The sequence below is a fragment of the Rhinichthys klamathensis genome, unplaced genomic scaffold, assembly GCF_029890125.1.
Source record: "Rhinichthys klamathensis goyatoka isolate OS25496 unplaced genomic scaffold, OSU_Roscu_1.1 h1tg000035l_1, whole genome shotgun sequence".
Lineage (NCBI taxonomy): Eukaryota > Metazoa > Chordata > Actinopteri > Cypriniformes > Leuciscidae > Rhinichthys > Rhinichthys klamathensis.
In genome coordinates this window covers 5,449,999-5,458,498 of record NW_026606583.1, presented here as the reverse complement: position 1 = coordinate 5,458,498, position 8,500 = coordinate 5,449,999, and the positions used below count along the sequence as shown (strand labels likewise).

Sequence of the window (8,500 nt, the reverse complement as noted above, 5' to 3'; positions counted from 1 at the left end):
TCCTTACTAGTGTATACTACTGTATATATACAATATAAGTGGACTCAAGCCTTCAGTACACTTATGCTAGGCCTGAATCACAGGTAAAGGAACCAGAATCTTACCATTTACTGTTAGACAAACAGGTAAATATAATCCCGATTCATATTTAGCAGCATAGCCCAAAACTCAAGTCCGATCGTGTATGTCACTGTGAGGAGATCCAGCTTGCTCTCGCATCACTGTAGCGGATCTACCCGATCTGTTTCTTCTGTGCTGCTGATGTTGAGCTCAGACCGCAGCATCCTCATCCTTCTCTTCTGCGCCGGTCCCGCGCACGCTCGCGCCCGCTAGACACTTTTGGGGAAGGGATTTGATGTTTTTGATGCAAATGTATACGTTGCGCACTGATCGCTGATATCTTGTGTGTCTTGACGGTATTTGCGTTGTAAAGCGTTATTTTCTCCGTTCTGGCTCCTCGCATCAGCATCCGGGTCCCACACCCTCCTCCTCCTCCTCATCATCATCAACCCTCCCTCTCAACACACTCCCCCACTGCACCTCTCGCTACAGATCTGGACATTACAGAAAAAAATGTACCACAGCGGTACAGTCATGGTATCAATTACTCTCTTAAAGTAAGGGTCTTTGGATTTTTAAAATATTCTAAAAATATATATATTTTAAGAACTGTTAACAGACAGGCGTTGAGGAACCAAAAAATCCGCTTTTGGAACCTTTATTTTTAAGACTGTAGGCTTCATTTTATATGTTGCACTGTGTAGGCTACATAGGCCTTTTCTTTTTCTCTATTTTTTTTAGCATATACGGTTTTATCCAAAGCGCGCGACTTACAAAAGAGGAGATAAGCAATCAAGTCAACAAAAGGGCAACAATATAGTGCTGTGAAAGGTTAGTTTAACAACAGAACAAACAAACCAAATTGATCAAATAGCCTTTATAGGACTCCAAAGAACGCTGTGGTATCATTGTTCCTGGAATGTTCTCGGGACTTTTGGCTCGCGTTCTGTCAAGGTTCTCTCTCAAATGTTATTAAAAAACATTCTTTAAGTGACGTTAATAGAATGTTAGTTCAAAGTTGTCTGGTCTGTAAAGGTTCGCCCAAAAATGAAAATCTTGTCATTAATTACCCTACTCACCATATTGTCGTCTAATAAACCCGTAAGACCTTCGTTCATTTCCGGAACACAAATTAAGATATTTTTGCTGAAATCCGAGAGCTTTCTGACTGTAACGTTATTACCACTTTCAAGGTCCAGAAAGGTAGTAAAGACATCGTTAAAATAGTCCATGTGACTTCAGTGGTTTAATCTTAATATTACAAAGAGAATTCTTTTTTGTGCAAAAAAATCCTAACAAATGTATTCAACCATTTCTGCACTTCCATGTGCGTCTCTGACGCTGTTCACGTGACCAACACGGTGATGCTGGGGCAGGAGCAGGCCAATACTCCGAAAATGAACAAAGGTCATTTTTGGTTGAATTATCCCTTTAATAATGTTCTCAAAATGTTAGCACAAAAACATTTACACATCATTTTTTTCTGAAACGTTTTAGTTGAACGTTTGACTAATATTTAACTAGCCTACTTGTATCAGAACGTTCAGAAAACGTTTAAAAGTAATGTTCCCGTGGCGTTTGCAAAATGAAAATGAAAATAGAACAAACTAGAAAACAAAACGAAAAAAGAACATTCCCTAAAGGAAACTTTTAAAAGTAATGTTTCCGTAGCGTTTGCAAAATGATAATGAAAATAGAACCTTTTTAAAAAATTTAAAACCGTTTTAAAAATAGGCCTTTTTTAACGTTCTTAAAACATGTTTTTGTTCTTAGAACATCTCCAAAAATATGGTATAGGTCATGGAAATAATTTTTTTTTTACATGAAAATACTTTTTTTGTTTTTAAAAAGGTTTTGAAATTTACCTTTTCTATAAGTGTATGCATCTTCTGGTCAATATTCAAGATAAAAATAACAAATCAGGCAATATCAAAATTGTATTATACTTCACCTGTTAAGAGTTAAACAAGGTCACACAGGCTCTGTTGAGTTTATTATTTTTATTTTATGTAATTGTGCTGTCACAATCATGATGTGTCAGTTATACAAATTACATTTTTTTTTTGTGTGAATCTTTTTCTAATTTTACATAGGTCCTAGCTTGCAGTATACCATAAAAACTACATGGCAACAGCATAATTTGTTTTGTCAGCACCTTTAGAATTTCTTCAATAGATAGTGCTGACAGTCAGTGGCACTTACACTGAATGAGCAGCACTGCAGTGTACTTGGCATGAGTTATCAAGTAAGCAGACCACTGCAGTTCAAGGTAAATCAATCACTGCATACAGTTCAGACATTTAGTGTCAGTTATTTTATCACTGTTGTATACCTCTGAGTGTGTGAGAATAATGGTAAAATAAATAAACAATTATAGTAATTTATTCAAAATCAGATGAAATGCATTATGCTTTTTCACAGTGTAAATTTGAACAAAATAAAAACTGGGTACTTCTTTCTTTCACAGTTACAAATAACATGGACGACATGAGGGACACCGAGAAAGACTTCTCAGGATCAAAATAAACAGTTCCATTGCTTTCCAGGACTTGCACCCCTTTCACTGTCCTTATAATGGTTTAGTCCAGTACAATGTGAGGGAATGCAAGGACACTGGAGGACCCAGAAAGGAAGGACCTTAGTTAAAAATAGCAGAAGAAAATCAGAATGGACAAATCAATTCATTTGTCCAGGCAGAAGACATTATCATTTCACAATACTATTGTAATGAAATACTCTGTGTGATACGAATAAAATGATCAAGTACTGCAGATAAATTTCAAAGAGTATACAAGTTAAACTAAACCATAATAAATACTTACATGTAAAATGATGTCCCCCTCACGAGGCCGCCGTGGCTCCCTTCACACACGCCTCAAAGGCTTCCAGCAGCTCTTTACAACCTTCTGCTCCTTTTCCCTGAACACTGCAAATATATATAGTGTGTTTAATCTGGTCATGCACCGCTACTTCATCACATGAAAGAGTCTTCAGAGTTGCCTTTTTAAGATATGGGTTGTTAGTTTTAAAGCACCCCTATTATGCTTTGTCGAATTTTAGCTTTCATGCGGTGTGTAATATAGCTTTTTGTGAATGTAAAATGTCTGCAATGTTTTAAAGATCAAAGTGCACGACAAATAAAGTTATTGTCTAAACTGCCGAAATGAGTCGTCAGTAATTCCAGTCTCACTTCCTGTTACAAACCTACAACAATGTAACAAATTTGCATAATGCCAGCCGATGGTCTTCATTGGTTGCCTGTGAACAACATCTACTTCGACCCGCTCTCAAACACTGTCGTTGTAGCTGAGACTGGAAGAGTTTGTTTTGTGGTGTCTAGAAGACGCTATTTTAAGCACTCCCAATCCACTTTGCATGCACTTCAAAAGGACTTGCGCTGAAATTGATAAGGAAAAAACCGACACCATCGTTCATGTTCATATCACTGTGTGTATCAAGAGATGAGGAAGCCTCCGAACTGTCACTCAGGTAGTTGTTTTGTTTCTGACACACTATTAGCTGTAGACCAATCACAACAGATTGGGCCGTCTGGCCAATCAGAGCAGAGTAGACTCGTAGAAAGGAGGGGTTTAAAAAGACTGAATCTGTGAATAACTGTTTTCAGACTCTCTGACAAACTAGGTGATGTGTATGGGAACATTAATGTGTTTTTTGACATTGGATGCATGTAAACATTATAGGCGACTCCAAAACAACATTAGGAACCTTTAAAATAGCATCAATGGGCACTAAATTATTTGGGAAATCTGACACGTCCTGCAGTGTGACATGCTGAAAGCCAACTAAAAGTTAACACTTATCACTTAACTTATGTTGAATTATATCTTTCACATTTATTCATAATTAATTATAAAGCCAACGTGACAGGTTGTCCAACCCTCACTTCATCAGAGAAGAGATTTTGCTGCAAGAGGGAGGGAGGTTATTTTGATTAAAGATTACAGGACACATGAATAAAAAAAAAAAGATGATGTGCATGGATGAACCATTCATAATAAATGCAACATACAAGTATGTTTTAAAATCTAAAATGTATACTTTCCCATATAGATTTATATCATGATGTCATTTGAAAAGTCTAATGGACATGTTATGCATCAACTACCCTATGCTATGTGCAAAAACTGAATAAAAAAAAGATAAGACATCATTCTTAGCCGGGTTCTGCACGTGACAGCACCCTTTAACCTCATAAATAACGCAGACATTGCAATAAAGGAGATGTAAGGTGAGCTGTGAGCACTCCCTCGCCGTTCCATGTGTGAGTCTATTTAAAACCACATCAGAGATATACATTACTTAAAGTTCATGCTAAATTTGGCGTCAAACGGAGACAGCATTTCGCTCTGAAAGTTTTTGCATACAAATATGAGACATATTTATATTTTGGCCTGCATGTGTTTATGCATATAGGCCTATCTGACATTCTGCAAAAACCCTTGAACGGTGATTAACAGGTAATAAATGGATCATAACTGATCTAGAAATATAATTTAGTACCACAAAAGCCCCTAAAAATACAAAATATAAAATAAAAAACATTCATTTAATTTAAACAAAATAAAAAAATTCTGTCATTTATTACCGCCAAATTGTGGACCAGATGGTTAATTGTATTCCTTTTGTATCTCAAATACTGGATTTGCATTGAATGATTATTTAATGAATTTGATACATAATGCAATACTCTGTTTCTTACAAATGCTATATTTCATGTGTAAGTGGCCAAAACAGAAGTGATGCGCTGCAAATGATGAGTGCTCTTGACTAAATCAGTTAAGAGATAGTCATAAAGTACATTGAGAATGGAACAACTTGTGCAACTCACCGTAAAGTTCACAATATTGTGCCATTGTGTGAGTGCATTGACCTCTGACCTTTTGACCTAGAAATAGAGCACTTTGCTTTGTTAACAATTACAGATGGAGGTTGATCATTTGTGCGTGATTGGTGCAATGCGAGGAAAATTACATGAGCTTTATATTCAGAACCTATTGTAATATGCATTTCCTAAACTCGGTTGACATCAAATGTTTGCAGCCACATGCTTTAACTTAGCAACATGATGGCTAACATGGATAATTTTCCACCTCCATCATCACTTCCAAAACCTGCTCCCCCCCTGCACATGTGCTCAATCTTCTCTCCTGTCGTTCAGTATCCAACACGTCTCATTCACAAACCACTACAGATAACCTATATACAGACAGAGGTTTTGTAATGCATGATAAAAACTTGTTACAAACAAACATACTGGGCTATAAAGCATGCAACGGGCTCATCAAAAAGCACCAGATACAGATTCACAATTCAATTTTGCTCTAATGTATTTGGTTTTGATATATCATTACTGAAATATGACTCACCATTTGTCCAGCTCATCTTTGGTAACCTTGCACTGAGCAGGAACTTCTTCTGGCATTTTTCTTTGTTTGTTTGTGTGACAAAAGTCAGAGAGGTGAGGAAAACCGTTAAGAAAGTACAGGGTGAACAACCCATATATATAGGATTACTTCCCAGACTGTGGGTGGGAAGGAGGAAGAGAGGGAGGAGAAACAATCTGCAAAAAGTGTCAGAGAGGGCTGAGATATGGTAAAGGTGACCTGGGCGAAGTTGACCTCAATGGAATGAGCTTATGTTTACTGGGTTAGAGAGCAAGTCTGTCAGCAGAATGTCCAAAAAAAAAAAAAAAGAAAGAAAAAAAAAGGAGAATGTACCTTCTTTAATGGTAGGCTACATATATGTCATGTTATATCTATATGGCATGGTGTTTTCTGGTATGACTTTAGCATCAATATTACAAAATATCTACAGTTTCTGCCTGAGTGTGTGAATGAGGAGATTTAAATTTGTTAAAAAAAATTATTTATTTACAGGCAACATGGCATATTTAACTTTTTAGAAGAGTCGTATTTTTTATGTGTAACCTTTTTTTCCATATAAACCGGCTAGACTTACATTTTGTGTATTGTTAAACAGGAGGGTGAGTATATGATGTCTGAATTAAATTGCAGTTTTTCCTGTTAGAAGTTACTGTATAGTGCCCAGAGAGATTCTCAAATATGATTTACATTTTTAATATTACCAAATATATATAAAAGACGTATAATAGTGAAATAGCTACTGTATAGCAGGAAAGAGGAACAGCACACTCAGCAAATACTGCAGCGCGCTATCCCTCAATCAAACACTAGATGGCGCAGCGCTCTACAGTGGCCACTGCAGGGACAGTCACAAACTGAAATAGGCTAAACCTCAGATACAACCAACAAATGCTCCGACTTTTGAGAAAAAATACATTAATAATAACAAATTAATTTCATATGGTCAAAAACAACAGTTTAATGTTGATCAAAGTCCATGTCATGCCGTTATTTTGTAGTTCTGGCGACACGTTTATCTGACGTAATATCCTACCTGCTGACGTTATGAGCGACGTTTTTTTTTGTTTTTTGTTTTTTACTGGCCGCATAAATCTAATCTAATGGATTTTACCATTAGTAGCCCTATAAACTGCTGTCAGTGCCTATATGAACAAAAAAGACATTAAAACATTATCCGACTGGACATTGGAAGATAATATAATATAATATAATATAGCCTAATATATAATATAATATATAATATAATAAAATAGAACATAATATAATAAACGTGTTAAGTTACGTGTTAAGTTACTCAAAATAAGTGATTAATTGCTATGCCTACTAATTACATCATCAACAGTGTAATTAGATTAGTAGTTCTCTCTAAAAAGTATCGCATTAGCCTACTTATTAATTATACTTTCTAAAGCCCGTGGATATTAACCTTGACCAGTTAAACAAGGATAGACATGAAACTGCTCTTCAAGAGCATAATTCTTTCAAATAAATGATATAAAATGATTCTTGAACTGACCAAAGTATTTAGTTTACATTAAAAACAATACAGAGGTTTGATTTTAATGTTAAATCCACTATTGTTTTATATAGAATTGTTCTATATTAGTATTTCATGCAATTACATCAAACTGTAATTAAATTCCAGAAAAATTAAGAGTAATCCCTTACCTTTTTTTTCCAAGGGAAAAGTAATTAAATTACATAACTAAATTACTTAGTAATGCATTTATATTATAATATGTATTATATTATTAATGTAGACATGTATTAAATAGGCTATATTTGTTATTAAGCTAACCATCTACAGCACAAGTCAAAAGTTTGGAAACATTACTTTTAATGTTTTTGAAAGAAGTCTCTTATGCTCATCAAGCCTGAATTTATTTGATCAAAAATACAGGAAAAAAAACAGTAATATTGTGAAATATTTTTACAATTTAAAATAATGTTTTTATATTTGATTATGGGCTATTTTAAAATATTATTTATTTATCTGATGCAAAGCTGAATTTTCAGTATTTGCAGTCTTCAGTGTCACATGATCCTTCAGAAAATCATTCTAAAATGTGGGATCATGTGACACTGAAGACTGGAGTAATGGCTGATGAAAATTCAGCTTTGCATTGCAGAAATAAATTATATTTTAAAGTATATTCAAATAGAAAACCATAATTTTACATTTTAATAATATTTCAAAATATTGCTGTTTTTTCCCCAGAATTTTTAATCAAATAAATATAGGCTTGATGAGCATAAGAGACTTCTTTCAAAAACATGAAAAGTAGTATTGTTTCCAAACTTTTGACCGGTACTATAGTTTTTGAGTATTGTATTTATACTCAATGTCTTTGCACTGTTTTTCACAACAAATATACACCACATACAAAAAAAAAAAAAAAAATATATATATATATATATATATATATATATATATATATACCACATGTTTTCCTAAACACACAACATTCTCAGTCGATTCTCGGTCCCCCTCTAGTGGCCAGTCGCGGAGCTGCGGGTCTGCGGTCACTCTAGCGGCGGGCGTGAGAATGTCTCCCGCCTACAGGCTCTCTCGTACACGCTCTGCATCTGTATTTGTCAGGCTCAAATCCAAGGGAGACGAACGAGGCGCCATCTTTCGTGCGTTTCTCCCTCCAACGATGAGAAAATGATCTCGAAACCGGTGGTCTATGACACCTCAAATCTGTAAATAAAGGCGTATATGAAAAGAATTCGTATCTGAGCAAACAATCGATGCATAATATACAACAAAATATATATATTTGCTATCCATAATCCACTGAAGGGGACAGCAGCAGCAAGGTGTTGTCTAGTATCGCCCATTTCGTGATTCCGGAGCCGATAACGAAAAGGGGTCCTGAAACCGGGTTGTTTTTCACGAAGCGGACACGGATATGGCACAGGCGGTGGGGTTGCCTGACCAAACGGCTTATTTTGTGCTTTGGTGACATTATTGTGCTATTAAAGCCAAAGGTCGGTGGAATAGTTGCCGAAATTCCCTCGGATCGCGCGCCCGT

At 35.6% G+C, this 8,500-nt stretch overlaps 1 long non-coding RNA gene across 1 annotated transcript; it reads right to left on the bottom strand.

Annotated features, from left to right (window-relative positions):
• Window positions 1-2,426: 2,426 nt before the first annotated feature.
• On the bottom strand, window positions 2,427-5,539 carry LOC130080439 (uncharacterized). Its single transcript, XR_008806674.1, has 3 exons — window positions 5,448-5,539; window positions 2,883-2,986; window positions 2,427-2,697 (listed from the first exon to the last, which is right to left on the bottom strand). It is a non-coding gene; the product is annotated as an uncharacterized LOC130080439 (long non-coding RNA).
• Between the last annotated feature and the right edge of the window lie 2,961 nt (window positions 5,540-8,500).